The sequence below is a fragment of the Meles meles genome, chromosome 16 (genome assembly GCF_922984935.1).
Source record: "Meles meles chromosome 16, mMelMel3.1 paternal haplotype, whole genome shotgun sequence".
Classification (NCBI taxonomy): Eukaryota; Metazoa; Chordata; class Mammalia; order Carnivora; family Mustelidae; genus Meles; species Meles meles.
Window position 1 is genome coordinate 19177798 of NC_060081.1, and position 25750 is coordinate 19203547.

At 38.4% G+C, this 25750-nt stretch overlaps 1 pseudogene; it reads right to left on the reverse strand.

Moving 5' to 3' along the window:
- Positions 1–472: 472 nt before the first annotated feature.
- On the reverse strand, positions 473–863 carry LOC123927109 (annotated as a pseudogene).
- Between the last annotated feature and the right edge of the window lie 24887 nt (positions 864–25750).

The following is a 25750-nucleotide window of genomic DNA, read 5'->3' on the forward strand; positions in this document are numbered from 1 at the left end:
TGAATGGGTTTTGAATTTTATCAAATGATTTTTCTACAACTGTTGAAGCAATCATATGGTTCTTCTTTACTGTGAATATAATCAACTATGTTAAACCAATTTTTATTGGACTGAAATATATATAACAAAATTTGCCATGTTTTTTGTACATTTTTATATTTTTAAGTGTACTAATTCAGTAGCATTAATTACATATACACCATCACCACTATCTGGTTCCATTTTTTTTCATCATCCCAAATAGAAACTCTGTACCCATTAAGCAATAACTCCCCATTCTACCTCTGCCCAACATATACAACCTCTGATCTATTTTCTATGAATTTGTCTAATCTAGGTATTTCATATAAGTAGAATCATACAGTATTTGTCCTTTTGTTTCTGACTTATTTCACTTAGCTTAATATTTTCAAGTTTCACTTATATTATACAACTTCTTTTGTGAGGAACAAAAACGAAGTTTTTTAGTTATTCATTTCTTGTACTGAAGGTATTCCTTGATGACATCCTTGGCCCGAGACTCTTTGTCATAGTCCTTAACCACCACACAACTGCAACCAATCAGTTTGTGGGGTTTTCTGTCTCTATCAGAGGTCTACACATTCCCCTAGTTTTTCATTGTCATCAACCTTAATTAGGTTGATTTAGTGTCAGCACAAAGGGCCTCCACCAACCTGACATACATAGGTTCATCACAGCTAGAAGCAAGCACACAAAGATGGGCTTGGTTCTTACCTAAGACTTTGGCAGCTTTTCAAATTCCATGTGCTAGGCCATCGTGGATGAGAGTGTTCTTCAGCATCTCTTGTAAAGTAGTATTAAATATCCATTACACCTCCAGTAATAATGCTTTCCTTGGCCATAGCAGTGGGTTATAGGTAGAGCTGAATCTTGGTGCACGTTGTCTCTCACCTTCACATGACTCCACAGTGGCAGGAAAAGAATAGAACTTCATTTCTATGAAGTTCTGTGGCTGAATAACATCCATTCCACATATATATCATATTTTATTTATTTATTGTAATGGTTAGTTATATGTGTCAATTTGACTGAATCATGGATTGTATCTGGGTGTGTCTGTGAGGGTGTTTCTTGAGGAGATTAACATTTGAACTGATGGACTGAGTAAAGCAGATGGCCCTCTCCAGTGTAGGTGGGCATCAATCAATTTGTTGAGAGCCAAAGTAGAACAAAAGGCTGATGGAAAGGTAAATTTTCTCTCTGCTTGACTGATTAGTCTGGGATATTGATCTCTTTACCTTAGCACTCCTGGTTCTCAGACTTTCAGACTTTGACCGGAGTCTATACCATTGGCTCTCCAGCTCTTAGGTCTTCGGACTATACCACAAGATTTCCTGGGTCTTTAGCTTTGCAGATAGTAGACCATGGGACTTCTCAGCCTCATTAATCATGTGAACCAATACTTTATAACAAATCCCTTTATATCTGTGTATCTCTATATCCATCTATCTGCTTGCATCTATCATCTGTTGTTTCTCTAGAGAACCCTGAATATAAAACATCTGCTCATTTTTTGAAAGACAGTTGAGTTTTTTCCACTTTTTGGCTAATATCAATAATGCTGCTGTGAACATGAATGAACAAGTACCTGAGCTCCTTTTTTTAATTCTTTGAGGGTATATATAGGAGTGGAATTATATGATAGGCATATGGTAATTCTACATTTAACTTTTTAAGGAATCAGCAAACTGTCTTCCAGAGCTGCTGTACCATTTTATATTCCCACCAATAATGTACAAGGGTTACAATCCTTCCACATCTTTGCCAACACTTGTTATTTTCTGCTTTTGTTTGTTTTTTATTATAGCCATTCTGGTAGGTGTGAAATGGTATCTCATTGTGGGTTTGACTTGCATTTCCCTAATGACTAATGATGTTGAACATCTTTTCATGTGTTCATTGGTCATTTGTGTATATTTTTTGCCCATTTTATTATTCTTTTAAAGATCTTATTTACATATTTGAGAGAGAGATAGAGAGAGTAGAAGCAGGAAGGGGGGGTGGAGCAGAGGGAGAGAAAAAAGCAGACTCCATTCTGGGCATGGAGCCTGATTCAGGGCTCCATCTGACAACCCTGAAATCATGACCTGAGCCAAAATCAAGAGTTGTATGCTTAACTGACTGAGCCACCGAGATGCCCCTTTTTTGCCCATATTAAAAATGGGTTGATTGTTTTTTTGTTTTTGAGTTGTAGGAATTATTTATATATTCTGGACATTAAGCCCCTATCACATACATACTTTGCAAATATTTATTACCATTCCATTGCTTGTCTTTCATTATTAATAGTGTTTTTGATGCACAAAAGTTTTGAGTTTTTATGATGTCCAATTTATCTATTTTTTTCTTTTGTAGCTATGCTTTTTTTTTTTTTTTGATTTGTTTTGTTTTTATGTAGGCTCCACACCCAAGGTGGGGCTTGAACTCGTGATGCTGAGATCAAGAGTCACATGTTCTACTGACCGAGCCAGCCAAGCTCCCCTGCCTGTGCCTTTGGTGTCATTCTTAAGAGACCATTGCCAAATCCAAGGAAGAGTTATTCCTAGTTTACTGTTAAAAGTTTAATGGTTTTAGCTCTTAAATTTAAGTCTTTGACCCATTTTGAATTAAATTTTGTATATAGTCTAAAGGATGGTTCCAATTGATTCTTTTGCATGTGGATATTCAGTCTTCCTGGCACCATTTGTTGGAAAAACTACATTTTTCTCCCACTGAATAATCCTTGTTGAATGTCCTTGACCAAAATAAGAGGTTTTATTTCTATATTTTCAATTCTATTCTATTTGTCTATGTCTGTCCTTATGCCAGCCACACTGTTGTGATTATAGCTTTGTAGTACATTTGACATTAGAAAGTGTGAGTTTCCTAACTTTGTTCTCTTTCAAGGTTGTTTTGGCTACTCAGAACTCTTGAAACTCCATATGAATTTAGAATCAGCTTTTCCATTTCTGCAAAAAAACAAAAACAAAAACAAAAACTTCTATTGGGGTTATGGTAGAGATTTCATTGCACTTTGGGTAGTGGCATCCTTATAGTATTGTCTTCTCATTCATGGACAAAAAATGTCTTTCCTTTTATTTAGGTCTCTTTTAATTTCTTTCAGCTATGCTTCATAGTTTTCAATGGACAAATCTTTCATCTCCTTGGTTAAACTAATTCCTACGTGTCCTATTCCTTTTAGTGCTATTGTAAATGGAACTGTTTTTTAAAATTTCTGTTATAATTATTTATTACCAGCATAAAGAAATAAAACTGATTTTTTAATTTCTTTTCAGCATAACAGTATTCATTGCTTTTGCACCACACCCAGTGCTCCATGCAATACGTGCCCTTTCTATTACCCACCACCTGGTTCCCCCAACCTCCCACCCCCGACCCCTTCAATACCCTCAGGTTGTTTTTCAGAGTCCATAGTCTCTCATGGTTCATCTCCCCTTCCAATTTCCCTCAACTCCCTTCTCTCCATCTCCCCATGTTATTTGTTATGCTCCACAAATAAGTGAAACCGTATGATACTTGACTCTCTCTGCTTGACTTATTTCACTCAGCATAATCTCTTCCAGTCCGTCCATGTTGCTACAAAAGTTGGGTATTCATCCTTTCTGATGGAGGCATGATACTCCATCGTGTACATGGACCACATCTTCCTTATCCATTCATCCGTTGAAGGGCATCTTGGTTCTTTCCACAGTTTGGCGACCGTGGCCATTGCTGCTATAAATATTGGGGTACAGATGGCCCTTCTTTTCACTACATCTGTATCTTTGGGGTAAATACCCAGCAGTGCAATTGCAGGGTCATAGGGAAGCTCTATTTTTAATTTCTTGAGGAATCTCCATGCTGTTCTCCAAAGCGGCTGCACCACCTTGCATTCCCACCAACAGTGTAAGAGGGTTCCCCTTTCTCCACATCCTCTCCAACACACGTTGTTTCCTGTCTTGCTAATTTTGGCCATTCTAACTGGTGTAAGGTGGTATCTCAATGTGGTTTTAATTTGAATCTCCCTGATGGCTAGTGATGGTGAACATTTTTTTCATGTGTCTGATAGCCATTTGTATGTCTTCATTGGAGAAGTGTCTGTTCATATCTTCTGCCCATTTTTTGATATGATTATCTGTTTTGTGTGTGTTGAGTTTGAGAAGTTCTTTATAGATCCTGGATATCAACCTTTTGTGTGTACTGTCATTTGCAAATATCTTCTCCCATTTCGTGGGCTGCCTCTCTGTTTTGTTGACTGTTTCCTTTGCTGTGCAGAAGCTTTTGATCTTGATGAAGAAATCAGTGGCTTTCTTATACACTAACAATGAAAATACAGAAAGGGAAATTAGAGAATCGATTCCATTTACTATAGCACCAAGAACCATAAGATACCTGGGAATAAACCTAACCAAAGAGGTAAAGGATCTGTACTCGAGGAACTACAGGACACTCATGAAAGAGATTGAAGAAGACACAAAAAGATGGAAGACCATTCCATGCTCTTGGATCAGAAGAATAAACATTGTTAAAATGTCTATACTGCCTAGAGCAATCTATACTATTAATGCCATTCCGATCAAAATTCCACCAGTATTTTTCAAAGAGCTGGAGCAAATAATCCTAAAATTTGTATGGAATCAGAAGAGACCCCGAATCGCTAAGGAAATGTTGAAAAACAAAAATAAAACTGGCGGCATCACGTTACCCGATTTCAAGCTTTACTACAAAGCTGTGATCACCAAGACAGCATGGTACTGGCATAAAAACAGACACATAAAAAAAAAAACAACAGACACATAGACCAGCAGAACAGAGTAGAGAGCCCAGATATGGACCCTCAACTCCATGGTCAAATAATCTTTGACAAAGCAGGAAAAAATATACAGTGAAAAAAAGACAGTCTCTTCAATAAATGGTGCTGGGAAAGTAGAACAGCTATATGTAGAAGAATGAAACTCAACCATTCTCTTACACCGTACACAAAGATAAACTTGAAATGGATAAAAGACCTCAACGTGAGACAGGAATCCATCAGAATCCTAGAGGAAAACATAGGTAGTAACCTCTTCGATATCATCCACAGCAACTTCTTTCAAGATATGTCTCCAAAGGCAAAGGAAACAAAAGCGAAAATGAACTTTTGGGACTTCATCAAGATAAAACTGATTTTTAATGTTGATGGTGTATCCTCCAATTTTGCTGAATTTATTTCTTAGCTCTAAACGTTTTCTGAATCTTTAGCATCTTCTACATATAAGATCATGTCATCTTAGAACAAAGATAATTTTACTTCTTCTTCTCTAATTTGAATATCTTTTATTTCTTTGTCTAGACTGATTATTCTGGCTAAGGCTTGCAGTATGGTATTGAGTAGTAGTGATGAAAGTGAGCATCCTTGTTTTGTTTCTGATCTTAGGAGAAACGCTTTCACTTTTTCACCATTGGGTATGATGGGTTGTAGGAGTTTTCCTATATGGCCTTTATCATATTGAGGAAGTTCCCTTCTGTTAGTGTATTGTGTGTTTTTTATCACACAAACAATACACTAACTAATGTGTGTTTTGAAAGGGTGTTGAATTTTGCCAAATGCTTTTTCTGTATTGATTGAGATGATCATGTAGTTTTTTTCTCCTTTATTCTGTTATTGTGGTATTACATTGATTGATTTTCATATATTGAATCATCCTTGCATTCTGGAATAAATTCTATTTGTTTATGGTGTGTAATGCTTTTACTGCAATGCTGAATTCAGTTGGCTAATATTTTGGTGCACGTTTTTACATCTATATTCATTAAGAATAGTGGTCTATAGTTTCCTCTTTTTGTAGTATCTTTGTCATACTTCGGTAACACTGGCTTCATAGAATGAGTTAGTAAAATGTTCCCTCCTCTTTAATTTTTTGGAAGAGTCTAAGGACTGATGCTAATTCTCCTTTAAATAGTTGGTCCTGGGTTTTTTCTTTGTGGGAAGGTTTTTGGTTTCTGATTCAGTCTTCTTATTTTTTACAGGTCTATTAAGATTTTCTGTTGGGATGCTTGAGTGGCTCAGTCGGTTGAGCCGGTGCCTTCAGGTGGGATTGTGATCCCGGGGTCCTGGGATTAAGCTTCTTGCACAGTGGGGAGCCTGCTTCTCTCTCTGCCTCTGCCTGCCACTCTGCCTGCTTGTGCGTGTGCTCTCTCTCTCTCTCTCTCTCTCTGACAAATAAATAAATAAATAAATAAAATCTTTAAAAAAATATTTTTTGTTTCCATCTCTTCTTAGTTTCATTCCATTTCTTCTTAGTTTGGGTAGTTGTGTGTTTCTAGGAATTTGTCCTTCTCATCTAGGTTATACAGTTGTTCATAGTATTTTCTTATAATCCTTTTTATTTCTATAAAGTTGTTTACAACCTATGTCCCCTCTTTCACTTGTGATTTTAGTTATTTGAGTCTAGTCTTTTTCTTCTTAGTCAATTTTACTAAAGTTTGTCAATTTTGTTGATCTTTCCAAAGAACCAACTTTTGGTTTCCTTGATTCTTTTACTTTTTTAATTCTGTGTTTTGTTTATCTCTGCTCTAATTCTTATTATTTCCTTCTCTCTAATAACTTGGGGTTATTTTCCTCTCTTTTTTCTAGTTCCTGAAAGTGCAGAGTTAAGCCACCGATTTGAAATCTTTCTCTCTCTCTCTCTCTCTCTCTCTAAATGTAGGCACTTACTGTTATAAATTTCCTTCTGAGCACTCTTTGCTGCATCCCAAAAGTTTTGGTACATTTTATTTTCATTTTCATTTGTCTCTAAATATTTTCTAATTTTCCTTGTGATTGCTTCTTTGACCCACTGGTTGTTTAAGAATGTTTAGTTCTCACATATGAATTTTCATTTTACTTTTGTTACTGATTTCTATCTTCATCTCTTCATGGCTGGAGAAGATGCTTTGTATGATATTTATCTTTTTAAATCTACTGAGACTTGTTTTATAGCCTAACATATGGTCTATCCTAGAGAATGTCTCATGTGTTCTTTAGAAGAATATATATTCTGCTGTTGTTGCATGGAACATTTTTTTTTTTTTTTTTTGTCTATTAGGTCTAGATGGCTTATTTTGTTGTCCAAGTCCTCTGTATCCTTACTTATCTTCTGTCTGGTTGTTCAATCCATGATTTAAAGTAGGGCAATGAGGTCTCCAACTATTATTGTAGAACTATTTCTCTCTTGAATTCTGCCAACTTTTGCTTCCTATATTTTGAAAGTCTCTTGGATATATAAATGTTTATAATTATTATATTCACTTGCTGTTTTAAAAATTTTATTAACCTATGGGGCACCTGTGTGGCTCGGTAGGTTAAAGCCTCTACCTTTAGCTCAGGTCATGATCCCAGGGTCCTGGGATCCAGCCCCGCATCAGGCTCTCTGCTCAGCAGGGAGCCTGCTTCCCTTCCTCTCTCTCTGCCTACTTGTGATCTCTGTCTGTCAAATAAATAAATAAAATCTTTAAAAAAGCTTATTAACATATAATATCTTTCTTTGTCTCTTGAAACCTTTTGGATTTAAAAATCTATTTTATCTGTTATTTGTGTAGTGACCCCAGTTCTCTTTTGGTTGCTATTTGCATGGAATATCTTTTTCAGTGCTTTTACTTTCAACCTATTTGTGTCTTTAGATCTAAAGTGAGTCTTTTATAGATAGAATATAATTGAATCATTTTTTAAAAAATCTACTCTGCCAATTTTTACCTTTTGATTGGAGTATTTACTTCATTTACATTTAAAGTGATTATTGATAAGGAAGGACTCAGTTTTGTCATTTTGCTATTTGTTTTCTATATGCCCTATACCTTTTTTTGTCCCTCACTTCTTCCATTACTGCCTTCTTTTGTGTTTAGTTGATTTTTTAGTGAGTTCCCAAATTTCCCCATTTGTATATTCTATAGCTGTTTTCTTTGTGGTTACCATAGGGATTACATTTAACATCCTAAGGTTATAACAGTCTGATTTGAGTTGAATATAACAGTTTATATTCAATCGCATACAAAACTTGAAAGTAGCTCCCTTCCTTCTTTCTGTTATTAGAAGTCACAGATTACATCTTTATATGCTACATGGTCAATAATGTCTTTTATGAACTTGTCCTTTAAACCAGGTTAAAAAAAACAGAGTTACATACCATAATTACAGTAATACTAGAATTTATAATTTTCCATGTATTTGCCTTCACTAGAGATCTTTATTTCATCTTGCAGCTTAAAGTAACTGTCTAGTTTCTTTTCAATTCAACCAGAAGGACACCCTTTAGCATTTCTTACGGGACAGGTCTAGGTGGCAACAAACTCGTAGCTTTTGATTATCTGAAAATGTCTTAATTTCCTCCTCATTTTTTGGATTTATACATTTCTTCCCTTATCTAAATTTTTATTGTAGTAAAAAATACTAAAAAAAAATTTACTAGCTTAACCATTTTTAAGTGTACAGTGAGTAGTAATAAGTACATTCATATTGTTGTGCAACTATTACCGCCATGCATCTCTGGAACTCTTTACATCTTGCAAAACTGCAACTCTATACCCATTAAGCAACAACTTTCTATTTCCCCTGTCCTGTCAGCTCCTGGCAACTGCCATTCTCCTTTCTGTCTCTATGAATTTGACCACTCCAGGTACTTCATGTGAGTAGAATCGTATAGTATTTGCCTTTTTGTGATTGGTTTATTTTACTTACTGCAATGTTCTTAGTTTCATCCATGTTATAGCATGTGTCAGAATTTCCTTCCCTTTTAAGGCTAAATAATATCCCAATAAGGCTAAATAATATTCCAAAATAGTATCAACATTGATACTTGGTATGTCTGGTTATTTTAATTGTGCACTAGACACAATATTTGAATACTTGTTTGTGGAAAATATTGAGGCCTACAATAATATTATTTTTTCCCCCATAGAAGATCTATACTTGCTTCTAGCAGGTTCTCAGGAAGATCTAGCCATCCAGGATGAAGCTGGCCTGCAATTTTTGCTGGTTTTTAGTTTGCTTCTAGTTTTCCCAAGTTAGGGTCCTGTGGAGACTCCACTTACAGCACAGAAAATTCATTAGGGATCCTTCTCTCTCCTAATTTTCGTGGGCTCTGGGATTCTACTTTTATCTTTCTAACCCCATAAGGCTGCCAAAAGCATTGCTCAGATGCCTCTGATGGAATAAGCAAACACCTTCGAGGGGAAAAGAATTAAAATATCAGGCTTGCCTCTCTGGATTATCTCCTGAGTCTAGCAGGTAATTTTTTACTGCTTTTTAATCACCATCAAGTAGTTGCTTTTTATGTATTATTTTAGCTTTCTAATGTACTCATTGTGAAGTTTGGTCTAAATTATCGAAAGGAAGTCTGATGGTTTTTTATTCTACTCTTTTTGCTGCTTCCTCTTGACTTCCACATAGGAGACATTAGTTCTCTACCACAACCTTCCAACTTCCGAGCTAACTTCAGTTCTTCGGTCCCAACAGGTGGTTTGGCTTTTTGTTCAATTGAGGAAGCAAATCTTTCTCAGAGCCCTCTTCTCTACTTCTATACTACTATATTTTTAATACTACTGTATTTTTAAATTATTTGATTGTTTTTTTTTGTTTCTGTATCTTTCCATATTTTTGTCTACTTCTTTCTTTCTCAAAAAAAAAAAAAAGTCAGTCAACTATTGTCAATATAGCTTCAGGTTTCTACCTCCTATCTCTCCCAATTTCCAATTCAGCTTGTTTCATCAACTAGAGACAAGGCTATCTTCAGTCTCTCCTGTCTGCTTATAACCATTTCCAGGTATTCCTCACCTAAATAAAATCTTACCCCCAATATCCTACTATCTTAAGCTGTCATGTTCTCTTTTCCATTCTTTAAATGGATATCCTTTCCTGAAGAGAAAACTCCTGTGATTTCTACTTCACTCCCATACCATTCTCTCAAAACTCCTTTATAGTCATCAATGGCATCTAGGTTGGCAATGACTTTTTGTCATTTTCTTCTATGTTGATTTCTTTGGAGCACGTGTAACTATGACCTAATTTTCCCTAAATCTTTTTATCTTGGCCTAAATTGTAATTCTATTTTCTTTGTTCTTTTACATTTCTGACCATTATGCCTCTGCCACTGTAGCTGGCTGCTTTTCTCACATTCCTTATAAAACAAATATAATTTCAGGGTTTCTCCAAGGTCTTTGGGGGCAGATAAATGGTTCTATTGTTAGAAAGCCAAGTTTTTTACAGGTAGGTCTTAGGCATGTCCTAAAGTAGGATAAACTGGGGAAATTTTTGCAGGTTATATTGCCTTTAGGAAAATGTTTCTCTAATTTAATGTGTATTCAGATCATATTGTCTCTGAGAGTTATTGTTTGTCCTTGAAAAAGGCATGTGAAGTTGTGCTTTGATGTTATTTGTAGGACAATTTAGAGAGCTATTCTCACCTCCCACCATGAAGATGCTTGAACAGGGACTGAACTTGGCATGGGAAAGCCCTCTGTGGACTGTTCTCCTGAAGCCATCTGTGTTGTCGTCCTACACTGACTAGCTCACACTCTGGGACATGTCCTAGTAGCTTCCTGTTGTCCCCGGATTGTGTAACACTAAGGAACAAGGATATAGTCCAGTAGTAGCTCACACCTCTATTCTGGGCCCGGTGGATTCTCAAAAGAAAAAGAAAAGTAAAATAGGCTTTTATGTAAGGAGAGAAATAAAAGGGTAGGTTTCAGTTCATGAAAACAAGACTAGTAAGTCAAGTTTATCCTATGAAAAGGGTAACCTTTTTCCTTTTCTCTAAGATTCTTGGATATAATAATCTATTTAGCATACAGATTTAAGTTTTTTTTTTCCTTCATTATCATTTCCTGTAGTTAGTCCCAAAACTTTAATAAGTTTTCAGCATGATGAAGAGCCTTGTTTGGGTGGTTTTATGGAGAAATAAAGGATACCCCAGGAAGGAGACATGCTGACATCCCTGCACCATCACCCCCACACCCAGGTGTTTTTATTGAGGAAGAACAGGAGACACAGAGGTCCAAGTGATGAAGAGCAGTGTGAGCACCCCAAGGGGTGAGAGAGCCCCTGAGAGGGTCTCAGGGGAAAATACAAAAATGGAGAGGAACCACACTAGACAGACTCTCTTTCCCAAACATATGAGAGGAAGGTATGCCTGCAAGGGGAGACACTTCACAAAGTTCTATCTCAAACTCTCTTTTCTGTACTTGTCTTACTCCCCTACACACTCCTCTCCTCTCTTCACTGTATTGTCTACTTTCATAGGCTTCTGTGAACCTGTGAAATGACCCTCCTTCTTACTCTTTTTTTTTTTTTAAGATTTTATTTATTTATTTGACAGATAGAGATCACAAGTAGGGAGAGAGGCAGGCAGAGAGAGAGAGAGACGAGGAAGCAGGCTCCCTGCCAAGCAGAGAGCCCGATGCGGGGCTCGATCCCAGGACCCTGGGATCATGACCTGAGCGAAAGGCAGAGGATTTAACCCACTGAGCCACCCAGGCACCCCCTTCCTTCTTACTCTTTTTTTTTTCCATTTTATTTATTTTTTCAGCGTAACAGTATTCATTCTTTTTGCACAACACCCAGTGCTCCATGCAAAACGTGCCCTCCCCATTACCCACCACCTATTCCCCCAACCTCCCACCCCTGACCCTTCAAAACCCTCAGGTTGTTTTTCAGAGTCCATAGTCTCTTATGGTTCCCCTCCCCTTCCAAATTTTTTTTTTTTAATAAACATATAATGTATTTTTATCCCCAGGGGTACAGGTCTGTGAATCCCCAGGTTTACACACTTCACAGCAATCACGATAGCACTTACCCTCCCCAATGTCCATAGCCCCTTCCCCCTCTCCCAATCCCACCTCCCCCCAGCAACCCCCAGTTTGTTTTGTGAGATTAAGAGTCATTTATGGTTTGTCTCCGTCCCAATCCCATCTTGTTTCATTTATTCTTCTCCTATCCCCCTACCTCCCCATGTTGCTTCTCCATGTCCTCATATCAGGGAGATCATATGATAGTTGTCTTTCTCTGATTGACTTATTTCACTAAGCATGATACGCTCTAGTTCCATCCACATCGTCGCAAATGGCATGATTTCATTTCTTTTGATGGCTGCATAGTATTCCATTGTGTATATATACCACTTCTTCTTTATCCATTCATCTGTTGATGGACATCTAGGTTCTTTCCATAGTTTGGCTATTGTAGACATTGCTGCTATAAACATTCGGGTACACGTGCCCCTTTGGATCACTATGTTTGTATCTTTAGGATAAATACCCAGTAGTGCAATTGCTGGGTCATAGGGTAGTTCTATTTTCAACATTTTGAGGAACCTCCATGCTGTTTTCCAGAGTGGTTGCACCAGCTTGCATTCCCACCAACAGTGGAGGAGGGTTCCCCTTTCTCCACATCCTCTCCAGCATCTGTCATTTCCTGACTTGTTAATTTTAGCCATTCTGACTGGTGTGAGGTGATATCTCATTGTGGTTTTGATTTGTATTTCCCTGATGCCGAGTGATGTGGAGCACTTTTTCATGTGTCTTTGGGCCATCTGGATGTCTTCTTTGCAGAAATGTCTGTTCATGTCCTCTGCCCATTTCTTGATTGGATTGTTTGTTCTTTGGGTGTTGAGTTTGCTAAGTTCCTTATAGATTTTGGATACTAGCCCTTTATCTGATATGTCGTTTGCAAATATCTTCTCCCATTCTGTCAGTTGTCTTTTGGTTTTGTTAACTGTTTCCTTTGCTGTGCAAAAGCTTTGGATCTTGATGAAATCCCAATAGTTCATTTTTGCCCTTGCTTCCCTTGCCTTTGCCGTTGTTCCTAGGAAGATGTTGCTACGGCTGAGGTCGAAGAGGTTGCTGCCTGCATTCTCCTCAAGGATTTTGATGGATTCCTTTCTCACATTGAGGTCCTTCATCCATTTGGAGTCTATTTTCATGTGTGGTGTAAGGAAGTGGTCCAATTTCATTTTTCTGCATGTGGCTGTCCAATTTTCCCAGCACCATTTATTGAAGAGGCTGTCTTCTTTCCATTGGACATTCTTTCCTGCTTTGTCAAAGATTAGTTGACCATAGAGTTGAGGGTCGATTTCTGGGCTCTCTATTCTGTTTCACTGATCTATGTGTCTGTTTTTGTGCCAGTACCATGCTGTCTTGATGATGACAGCTTTGTAATAGAGCTTGAAGTCCGGAATTGTGATGCCACCAACTTTGGCTTTGTTCTTCAATATTCCTTTGGCTATTCGAGGTCTTTTTCTGGTTCCATATAAATTTTAGGATTATTTGTTCCATTTCTTTGAAAAAAAATGGATGGTATTTTGATAGGGATTGCATTAAATGTGTAGATTGCTTTAGGTAGCATAGACATTTTCACAATATTTATTCTTCCAATCCAGGAGCATGGAACATTTTTCCATTTTTTTGTGTCTTCCTCAATTTCTTTCATGAGTACTTTATAATTTTCTGTGTATAGATTCTTAGTCTCTTTGGTTCGGTTTATTCCTAGGTATCTTATAGTTTTGGGTACAATTGTAAGTGGGATTGACTCCTTAATTTCTCTTTCTTCAGTCTTGTTGTTGGTGTACAGAAATGCAACTGATTTCTGTGCATGATTTTATATCCTGACACTTTACTGAATTCCTGTACAAGTTCTAGCAGTTTTGGAGTGGAGTCTTTTGGGTTTTCCACATATAGTATCATATCATCTGCGAAGAATGATAGTTTGACTTCTTCTTTACCGATTTGGATGCCTTTAATTTCTTTTTGTTGTCTGATTGCTGAGGCTAGGACTTCTAGTACTATGTTGAATAGCAGTGGTGATAATGGACATCCGTGCCGTGTTCCTGACCTTAGCGGAAAAGCTTTCAGTTTTTCTGCATTGAGAATGATATTTGCGGTGGGTTTTTCATAGATGGCTTTGATAATATTGAGGTATGTGCCCTCTATCCCCACACTTTGAAGAGTTTTTATCAGGAAGGGATGCTGTACTTTGTCAAATGCTTTTTCAGCATCTATTGAGAGTATCATATGGTTCTTGTTCTTTCTTTTATTAATGTGTTGTATCACATTGATTGATTTGCGGATGTTGAACCAACCCTGCAGCCCTGGAATAAATCCCACTTGATCGTGGTGAATAATCCTTTTAATGTACTGTTGAATCCTATTGGCTAGTATTTTGGCGAGAATTTTTGCGTCTGTGTTCATCAAGGATATTGGTCTGTAGTTCTCTTTTTTGGTGGGATCCTTGTCTGGTTTGGGGATCAAGGTGATGCTGGCCTCATAAAATGAGTTTGGAAGTTTTCCTTCCATTTCTATTTTTTGGAACAGTTTCAGGAGAATAGGAATGAGTTCTTCTTTAAATGTTTGGTAGAATTCCCCTGGGAAGCCGTCTGGCCCTGGGCTTTTGTTTGTTTGGAGATTTTGGATGACTGTTTCAATCTCCTTACTGGTTATGGGCCTGTTCAGGTTTTCTATTTCTTCCTGGTTCAGTTGTGGTAGTTTATATGTCTCTAGGAATGCATCCATTTCTTCCAGATTGTCAAATTTGTTGGCATAGAGTTGCTCATAGTATGTTCTTATAATTGTCTGTATTTCTTTGGTGTTAGTTGTGATCTCTCCTCTTTCATTCATGATTTTATTTATTTGGGTCCTTTCTCTTTTCTTTTTGATGAGTCTGGCCAGGGGTTTATCAATCTTATTGATTCTTTCAAAGAACCAGCTTCTAGTTTCATTTATTTGTTCTATTGTTTTGGGGGTTTCTATATAATTGATTTCTGCTCTGATCTTTATGATTTCTCTTCTCCTGCTGGGTTTAGGGTTTCTTTCTTGTTCTTTCTCCAGCTCCTTTAGGTGTAGGGTTAGGTTGTGTACTTGAGACCTTTCTTGTTTCTTGAGAAAGGCTTGTACCGCTATATATTTTCCTCTCAGGACTGCCTTTGCTGTGTCCCACAGATTTCGAACCGTTGTGTTTTCATTATCATTTGTTTCCATGAATTTTATCAATTCTTCCTTAATTTCCCGGTTGACCCATTCATTCTTTAGAAGGATGCTGTTTAGTCTCCATGTATTTGGGTTCTTTCCAGCTTTCCTCTTGTGATTGAGTTCTAGCTTCAGAGCATTGTGGTCTGAAAATATTCAGGGAATGATCCTAATCTTTTGATACCAGTTGAGACCTGATTTGTGAACCAGGATGTGATCTATTCTGGAGAATGTTCCATGGGCACTAGAGAAGAATGTGTATTCTGTTGCTTTGGGATGAAATGTTCTGAATATATCTGTGATGTCCATCTGGTCCAGTGTATCATTTAAGGCCTTTATTTCCTTGTTGATCATGTGCTTGGATGATCTCCCATTTCAGTGAGGGGAGTGTTAAAGTCCCCTACTATTATTGTATTATTATTGATGTGTTTCTTTGATTTTGTTATTAATTGGTTGATATAGTTGGCTGCTCCCACGTTAGGGGCATAGATATTTAAAATTGTTAGATCTTCTTGTTGGACAGACCCTTGGAGTAGGATATAGTGTCCTTCCTCATCTCTTATTATAGTCTTTGGCTTAAAATCTAATTGATCTGATATAAGGATTGCCACCCCAGCTTTCTTCTGATGCCCATTAGCATGGTAAATTGTTTCCCACCCCCTCACTTTAAATCTGGAGGTGTCTTCGCGTCTAAAATGAGTTTCTTGTAGGCAACATACTGATGGGTTTTGTTTTTTTATCCATTCTGATACCCTGTGTCTTTTGATTGGGGCATTTAGCCCATTAACATTCAGGGTAACTATTGAGAGATATGAATTTAGTGCTATTATTAGCCTGTAAGATGACTGTTACTGTATATTGTCTCTGTACCTTTCTGATCTACTACTTTTTGGCTCTCTCTTTGCTTAGAGGACCCCTTTCAAGATTTCCTGTAGAGCTAGTTTGGTGTTTGCAAATTCTTTCAGTTTTTGTTTGTCCTGGAAGCTTTTTATCTCTCCTTCTATTTTCAATGATAGCCTAGCTGGATAGAGTATTCTTGGCTGCATGTTTTTCTCGTTTAGTGCTCTGAATATATCATGCCAGCTCTTCCTGGCCTGCCAGGTCTCTGTGGATAAGTCTGCCTCCAATCTAATATTTTTACCATTGTATGTTACAGACTTCTTTTCTCGGGCTGCTTTCAGGATTTTCTCTTTGTCACTAAGACTTGTCAATTTTACTATTAGGTGATGGGGTGTGGACCTATTCTTGTTGACTTTGAGGGGGGTTCTCTGCATCTCCTGGATTTTGATGCTTGTTCCCTTTGCCATATGAGGGAAATTCTCTCCATTGATTCTCTCCAATAGACCTTCTGCTCCCCTCTCTGTTTCTTCTTCTTCTGGAATCCCAATTATTCTAATGTTGTTTTGTCTTATGGTGTCACTTATCTCTCGAATTCTCCCCTCATGGTCCAGTAGCTGTTTGTCCCTCTTTTGCTTGGCTTCCTTATTCTCTATCATTTGGTCTTCTATATCACTAATTCTTTCTTCTGCCTCATTTATCCTAGCAGTGAGAGCCTCCATTTTTGATTGCACCTCATTAATAGCTTTTTTGATTTCAACTTGGTTAGATTTTAGTTCTTTAATTTCTCCAGAAAGGGCTTTAATATCTCCAGAGAGGGTTTCTCTGATATCTTCCATGCCTTTTTCGAGCCCGGCTAGGATGTTCAGAATCGTCATTCTGAACTCTTGATCTGACATATTACCAATGTCTGTGTTGATTAGGTTCCTAGCCTTTGGTACTGTCTCTTGTTCTTTTGTTTGTGGTGATTTTTTCCGCCTTGTCATTTTGTCCAGATAAGAGGATATGAAGGAGCAAATAAACTACTAAAAGGGTGGCAAAGACCCCAGAAAAATGCACTGTAACCAAATCAGAAGAGACCCCTAATTGTGGGGGGGAGAAAGGGGATTAAAAACAGGTTCTGAAAAAAAAAAGAAAAGAAAAAAAAAGGAAAAAAAAGAAAAAATTTAAAAAATAAAAGAAATAAAAAAATATAAAGAAGAAAGAAAAAAAATATATATATTTAGATGAACTAGTCAAAAAACGTTAAAAAAGAAAAGGGTAAAAGTTTTAAAAAATTTAGCAGAAGAAGAAAAAAGAAAAAAAATTGAAAAAAGAAAAAAAAAATTGAAGTATCTGTAAGACTAAAGAATCATGGGGAGAAAGCCATGAGTTCCGTGCTTTGCTTTCTCCTCCTCTGGAATTGCGCTGCTGTCTTAGGAATTGAACCTGCTTTCTCCTTGATAGATGAACTTCGTCCTGGCTGGATATTTTGTTGATCTTCTGGGGGAGGGGCCTGTTGTAGTGACTCTCAAGTGTCTTTGCCCGAGGCGGGATTGCACCACCCTTACCGGCGGCGGCGGGACTAAGTAATCGGCTCGGGTTCGCTTTTGGGAGCTTCTGTTCCCTGAACGCTTTCTGTAGAGTTCCGGAGGACGGGAATGAAAATGGCGGCCTCCCAGTCTCCGGCCCGGAGGAGCCGAGAGCCTGGGTCCCCACTCCTCAGTGTGCCCCCAGAGGACAGCACCCAATCACTCCCGTATCCCCAGCCTCTAGCCGTCCTCCGAGCTCACCCAGCCCGCGACCAGTTCAAGGTAACCCCGAGCTGAGAGTTCAGTCCTCGGCTCTGTCTCTGCAGCCGGCTTCTCCGTTCTAATACCTGCGAGCTCTGCGACACTCCGACACCCCCGATCCTTCTGTGACCCTGCGGGGCCTGGGGCCACGCTGACCCCACGTGGGCTTCACCCTGGTTTAGCCTCTGGAGCAATGTCCCTCAGTGGAACAGACTTTTAAAAGTCCTGATTTTGTGCTCCGTTCCTCCGCTGCTTGCCGGGAGCCGGGCCCTCCCCCCGCGGTCTATCTTCCCGTCGTTTTAGATTCACTTCTCCGCCAGTCCTACCTTTCAGAAAGTGGTTGATTTTCTGTTTCTAGAGTTGCTGTTCTTCTTCTCTTCGCTCTCCCATTGGATTTGTAGGTGTTTGCAATGTTTAGATAAGCTATCGAGCTGATCTCCTGCTACCTGATGTAGTCTCAGCCTGCTACTTCTCCGCCATCTTGACTCCTCCCTTCCTTCTTACTCTTAAGAATTACAATCACAGGCCCATAACTTGTACCCTGAATTATAGTCCCATATTTCCTACTAAGTGGTTATGGACATATTATTCACACTGTAAACTCCATCTGATTAAGATTAAACTTCGTGTTTTTACTTTCCCTCTACATTCCTTCTATCCACACCAGCATTTCTAGGTCTTTACTATTTTTATTTATTTTTATTTGTTTATTTTCAGCGTAACAGTATTCATTGTTTTTGCACCACACCCAGTGCTCCATCAATACGTGCCCTTTCTATTACCCACCACCTGCTTCCCCAACCTCCCACCCCACCCCTTCAAAACCCTCAGGTTGTTTTCAGAGTCCATACTCTCTCATGGTTCATCTCCCCTTCCAATTTCCCTCAACTCCCTTCTCCTCTCCATCTCCCCATGTCCTCCATGTTCTTTGTTATGCTCCACAAATAAGTGAAACCATATGATACTTGACTCTCTCTGCTTGACTTATTTCACTCAGCATAATCTCTTCCAGTCCCGTCCATGTTGCTACAAAAGTTGGGTATCCATCCTTTCTGATGGAGGCATGATACTCCATCGTGTACATGGACCACATCTTCCTTATCCATTCATCCGTTGAAGGGCATCTTGGTTCTTTCCACAGTTTGGCGACCGTGGCCATTGCTGCTATAAATATTGGGGTACAGATGGCCCTTCTTTTCACTACATCTGTACCTTTGGGGTAAATACCCAGCAGTGCAATTGCAGGGTCATAGGGAAGCTCTATTTTTAATTTCTTGAGGAATCTCCACACTGTTCTCCAAAGTAGCTGCACCAACTTGCATTCCTAACAACAGTGTAAGAGGGTTCCCCTTTCTCTACTATTTTTATTTTTTTTGGCTGCACAGTCATTTTCCATCACCCAGGCTTAGAATGGGGTCATCTTCAAGTTCATCTCTCATGTCATCTTCACCCATTTGCTTGAGCACATCCTGTCAATTCTTCTTTAGAGGCTCTTCCTTGGAACCCTACTTTTCCATTCCTACTGCCATGATCATAACTTGGCCCCCTTGCTTCATGCTCTGTTCTTGTGATACCCTCCTAGTTTCTAGTTTTTGCCTCTTCTATGAATCTGCACATCAGCACCAGATTAACACCTTCCTAATAATTTTTTAATAGATTTTATTTGTTTATTTGACAGATAGAGATCACAAGTAGGCAGAGAGGCAGGCAGAGAGAGAGGAGGAACAGGCTCCCTGCTGAGCAGAGAGCCCAATGCGGGGCTTGATTCCAGGCCCCTGGGACCATGACCTGAGCCGAAGACAGAGGCTTTAACCCACTGAGCCACCCAGGCTCCCCTTCCTAAGAATTTTTATATCACTTCTCTATTAGAACTTTTAGTGGTTCCTTGTTACCCTCCCATCTGGTATTTAGTGCCTTCTCTGGCTGGTATTAAAAATGCTCCAGTTTGATTATCTCTCTACCTTTCCAGTTTGATATCTCTCTACTCCCCTAAATGGTCCTTGCTTTCAACAAAACTGGTCATGCTTTCTATTTTCTTTCCTCTCTGTCTCATAGTTTTCTCATTTTGGGGCATATTCTTTCTCTTCTTTCATCTCACATGCATCTTTTCACAACCTCTACTGAAATACCACGAAAGAATTGAGGCAAAAATGTCGCTTTCTTAACCTTAAACCTCCATTTCACTGATTGTAATTGTTGTGTGTTGCAGGGATATATGTACATGTCTTATTTCTCCAACTAATTTGAACATCTTGTGAGAGTAAAGATGTGTTTCCTCTATTTTATTTCTTCTACAGACCCTATTGGAATGATAGGCACATAGTAATCAGCAGATGTTGGAAGGAATAGCTGAATGAAGGTATATTCAAGAAGAAAATGCTAAAGGAGAACAATTATACAACTAGGAGGAGGTTTTCCCTGTTCTCATAGAGACTCCTGAACAAAAGGTAATTTTTAAAGCTGATTAAGCTATATATACAGATTTACCTTTGGCTTCTTGTAGTCCTTTGAGTTGGACTGCATTAGACTTGAGCATGCAGGTCTAAGGAAAATAGCCAAATGTCTTTTTCTTGAACAAAATTTCTTTTTCTTGCCATGGCTATGTGGGAATATAAGATATGAACATAAAACGGGTCTAGTTTCCAAAGATAGATCTTTTGCAAATATTATTAAACTTATTATTTCTAAGCCATTTGCAAGTCTGGCTTAATCTACTAAGAACTCCTAGAAAAATTTCACTTTAATATAATTAGATTCTTTCTTCCAAAGTAATGTAAATAGAATTTTCTAAAAATAAAAGCAGAAAAAAATGGCATCATGGCAGCAGGGGTAAGTTCTTAGCCCTTTAATTCTATAGAAATGATTTTGTTATTCTGGTCTACTTAAACAGTTCTGTTTTTTGTAACCAATACACCAAGAGAAGAACAAAATGTCAAGTTTAAACTATTAAAATAATTAAATTTTGTTTGCTTTGGGTTGATAGCAAGTAATTTTTAGTCCAAGAAAGGAATATTTTTTTACTTAGCGCTAATCTTGAGGGTGTTTTGATGTCAGTGAGTGTTTGGCTAGTTGTATTGCAATTTTGCCAAATTGCTTGGAGTCTGAAGGAAAAAAAAATCCATGAAATAGATTTCATATTAATGACTTGATATTAAGTGAAATTGACAGCATTATCTCTGCTTTTTCATCTTAAACAAAAGAGGGTAATTACTAAAATAGTCACATTCAAAGGTTAGCTAAAGCAAATTCTCAATAGGCCAGTTGTCTGTCTCTCTCATACACATACGTATACTTCTATTATACACTAAATTTTTTGGAGAACAAATCTTGAGCTATCTCATAGAAATGAGTGTTTGTCAGGTGACCTGAACTTTCTGAGATTGAAAAAAAACATGGATTCTGGAGACTTCCTAGTGGACTTCTTAATGCGTATTTCCAAGCTGTACAATTGAATGGCTAGGCTGGCTTTCCTTCTAAGTAAGATCTGTAGCCTCTTCTAGCATGATGAAAATGGACATGGTAAGAAAAGAAGAGGGATGTGGCTCTTTCAGGTAAAATCATCAATTCAATGAAGCAAAAATATGAGCATCTGTGGTGGTCATGCATTGCAGATTGCCAATGATGGCAGATGTAGGGTGGGAGGTAATCAGTCAGGGACCTCAGCTGCTCCACATTGAAATTCATTGTCATTTGCCCGAAGACCATGCCTCGCATGGCTGCTGTCAGTCAGTAACTGAGCTAGGCACAATATAAAGGCAGGTCTGTTCCTGGGAGCAATGGGACTCCTCTGGCATTGTCCCACCTTCTTCATACTGCATGGCAATCCAGCAGAATTTTCCTCCTGCCTTTCCTCCTGCTCTCCTTCACTCAGTCACACTGGCATCATGATCTCATGGCTCTCCCAACCCTTTTCAGCTTCTTTCCTGTTTTCTCTCATACAGACATTTCCCCTAATAAATGCTTGCACATTTAATAACATCTGCTTCTCCAGTGACCTGGATTAACACAGTGTCTCCTGGGTGTAAAGTATTCTTCTGGGACACATTTGATAAACCTCTGTCAGTAACAGTGGAACAACAGCTGGCCTCCATTTCCTTGTTCCTTGCTTGCAGATCTGAGCTTGGGTGCTTGGGGTGGGGTGAGTGGATGTACTTTTTCTGATACTAAGCATGAGCTCAATGAATATTTGTTGGCATCATTCATTTCATTTAGTCAATCAATTGTCCCTTCAGCCAGGAAATGGCATACACTTATCCTAACCTTGATGAGGTAAGAGCATCTTTAAACAATGGTTTATTTGGCCAGTGAATGCAACTTAACTACATGTTTTCCAATAATAACTACCACATGACAAAAATGGGGCTAGACACAACAGGGATTCACAACAGGAAATATACATTGTGACCTCTACTCTGGAAGAATAATTTAATTAGGAAAGCAAGATTTATAATCATAAAATCATACTTAACAACGTAAGTATATAATTCAGTATGCAATATATAATTTATGGGATTTCATAATTTAAAGTATGTAGAGGATATAGAGATGAGAATTTTTATGTTTTTGGGGTCATACCCCAAATTCTCATCTTGGAAGGAATATTCTATCCAGATTCTATTTTCAAAGACTTTGTTCAGACATTTTTATTTCTCTTAGTGAACATGGCCTTTATCTGGTATATAGTCTATGTCTAGTATATCTAGCTGGCATTCTCTGGAGGATGCTTTTTAAAGTTAGCTTTTACCTTTGTGTAACTTCCAGATAGGTGACTTACACAGTAAAATATTGCTGTAGTCTTTCCCCACCTCTCTCCCAAGGGAAGCAAAACCCTATCCTTATCCTGGAGGAAGGCTCCAAGAAGGGGCCATTAATGTAAAAAAGAGCTATGAAGGTAGCCTGGTCAAATCTCCTTATTTTGTGAGTGAAGAAATGGAAACATAATGAAGGTAAGTGACTTGTAAAGAATTTTTGGTTAGAAGCAGCAACCAATCTCAATTACTTCAAACAAAGAGACAAATAAATAGAATTTATTATAAGGACTTGGGGGTATTCCATAGAATTCCTGGTCTGGAAATAAGGCTGTAGAAACCCATGGAAAACCCAGGAATTCTCTCTTTGCTGCACTTCTTTGTATCTGCTTGGTGTTCTTGGCCCTGGCTCTCTGCTGCTCAAAGAAAGCTCACATTCACATTCTAATTCCAGTCATATAAAAAAAACCCCACCGGTTCTCTTCAATCCCTAATCCAGGTTTCTGGAAGAAACTTGGTCCACTGTGGGTCGGTTGTCCAATTTAGCTGAATTAGCTGTTGTGTTGGGCAGGGGCCTCACATAATAGAAACTTGGCTGCATGGTGGGATGAGAGATGGGAGCAAATAGTACACTGTGTGTGCTGTGCAGGCACCCACAAGACGTCTGCTGTAAAGGCTGTATGCTGAGGGCGTGGCAGAGATAGGGCAAGGCTAACTGCACATTCTTGAACTTCTGTGACTACCAGGATTTTGGGCCTAGGGAGGTGTAAAATATACATCCATAATGCACACATGCATGAAGACACATAAAGATTCGCACAGGTATATACATTGTGCATATGCATATACATACATATGGGGTGTTTGTCAGGAGGTTATATAACGTATTCCTCCTTGTCGCAGTTTACAGACTTTTTTCTTTGATTGTTTTAAAAACATCTTACTTTAATTCCAGTGCAGTTAATCTTTTATTTTTTTAAATCTTGAAAAATAATATGCAGTTTCATCACTTTCAAGATAAAAACCTAGAAGCATAAATTTATATTTCATGATTTATCTTGCTGATTCCATAATGTTCCAAGTTCCAACAGGTTTCCAATATTTCCAAAAGTCTTTTTTTTAATTTTTTAAATGATTTTATTTATTTATTTGAGAGAGAGAGAGAGCATGAGAGGAGAGAGGTCAGCGGGAGAAGCAGACTCCCGAGCAGGGAGCCCGATATGGGACCCGATCCCAGGACTCCAGGATCACGACCCGAGCCGAAGGCAGTCGCTTAACCAACTGAACCACCCAAATGCCCCCCAATATTTCCAAAAGTCTTAAACAAATTTTCTCCAGGTTATTGAGGCACTTTGTCCCTCCTTCAGTTTCCTAGGTTTAAGACTAGTAAATAAGATAAAATAATCAGATGAAATCATGTGAAAATTTAACATATCCATGTTATGTTGTAGGTGGGGTTAAGAAGGAGGTAGAGAAACAGCAGCAATAGTAGCATTGAACATTCTGTGAGGGACTAGTATGCTTGGCCCATTGAATCTGTTATTCCATTAAAGCCTTAGAAGAGCCCTGCTATACACCTACATTTCCTATTGAATACGCCAGGGTTCAGACAGTGGAAGTGTTTTGCTGAAGGTCATCACCAAAGAGCAGACGTGACTTTTGAACTCCAGACTGCCTTGTTTTGCTGCCTTTGCAGTTTTCAGACACAGTGAATTCCACAGGCAATCCAGAAGCATGTCTTATGTTCAGATGTGCTCAATTACCTTGAATACATGTGAAGAACTCTTGTGGAGTACTTGAAGCCATCTCTCCTCCCAATCCCCTTCCCTGAAACTTATGGCTCAGGGGACCCTGGTGAGTGATAGGAGAAGGACTGGGGTTTCCATTTCAGTTATCCATGGCTGTGTAACAAAGCCATCTCTAAGCTTTGTGGCTAAAAATAACCATTTATCAGTTCTCACAACTCTGTGGTTTAATCAAGCAGTACTGCTTCAAATGGCATCTGCTGAGGCTCTGGGATGGCTAGAAGGTCCATAATGACCTCATTGTTATGTGGGTCCTAGTTGGCTGCTGGAAGCTCAGTGAGTTCATTAATTCTCCATGTGGGCTTCTCCATAAGGCTACTTGGACTTCCTCACAGCATGGAGGCTAGATTTCGAGGAGGAGGTGCAGGCTGCAAATACCTTAAGGCCTTGCCTTAGAAGATACCCAGCAGGGGCACCTGGGAGGCTCAGTGGGTTAAGCCTCTGCCTTCAGCTCAGGTCATGATCTCAGGGTCCTGGGATCGAGCCCCACATCGGGCTCTCTGCTCAGCGGGGTGCCTGCTTCCTCCTCTCTCTCTGCCTGCCTCTCTGCCTACCTGTGATCTCTCTCTGTCAAATAAATAAAAATTAAAAAAAAAGAAGATACCCAGAATAATTTTCACCACATTGGTCAAAATGGTCCTGGGGCCACCTACATTCAGGATAAGAGGAAACAGAGCCCAACTCTTGATGAAGGGACAATGAAGTCTCATTGCAAAATGTATGTCTTAAAGAACTGGAAAAGAAGAACAAATTAAACCCTATGCCAATAAAAGGAACAAAATAAGAAAGATTATTATGGAGATAAATGAAACAGAGACTAGAAAAACAATGGAGAAAATCAACAAAACTAAAAGTAAGTACTTTGAAAAGATGAACAAAATTGGCAAACCTTTAGCTAAACTAACAAAAAAATGAAAACAACACGACTAAAATCAGAAGTGAAAGTGAATACATTACTACTGACCCTACAGAATTAGGGTCTAGAAAGATGAAAAGAGAATACTATGTACAATATTATGCCAACAAATTAGAAAAATACCTAGAAACCCACAAATTATCAAAACTGACTCAAGAAGGAAGAGAAACTCTAAATGGACTTATAACAAGTAAGGAAACTGAATCAATAATCAAAAACCTCCCAACAAAGAAAACCACAGAACCACCACCTTAACCAGTGAATTCTACCAAATACTTTCTAATGATTTTTAAAATTTTTAATTTGAGTGTAGTTAACCTACAGTGTTATATTGTAGAATATAGTGATTCAACAATTCCATAGTCCTCACTGTTAATCAAGGTAAGTGTATTTTTAATCTGCTTCACCTATTTCACCCATCCCTCCACCCACCTCCCCTTAGATAACTATTAACTTGTTCTTCATATTTAAGAGTCTGTTTTTTCATTTGTCTCTTTTTTCTGTTTGTTTGGTTTTTACTTCAGGTCCACATATGAGTGAAATCATATGATATTTGTCTTCCTCTAATTGATATATTTCGCTTAACATTATACTCTCTGGTCTCATCCTGCTATTGCAAATGGCAAGATTTTCATTCTTTTTTATGGCTGAGTATTCTATTATATATATTATTCTATTATATTTGTAGTATATCTTCATATC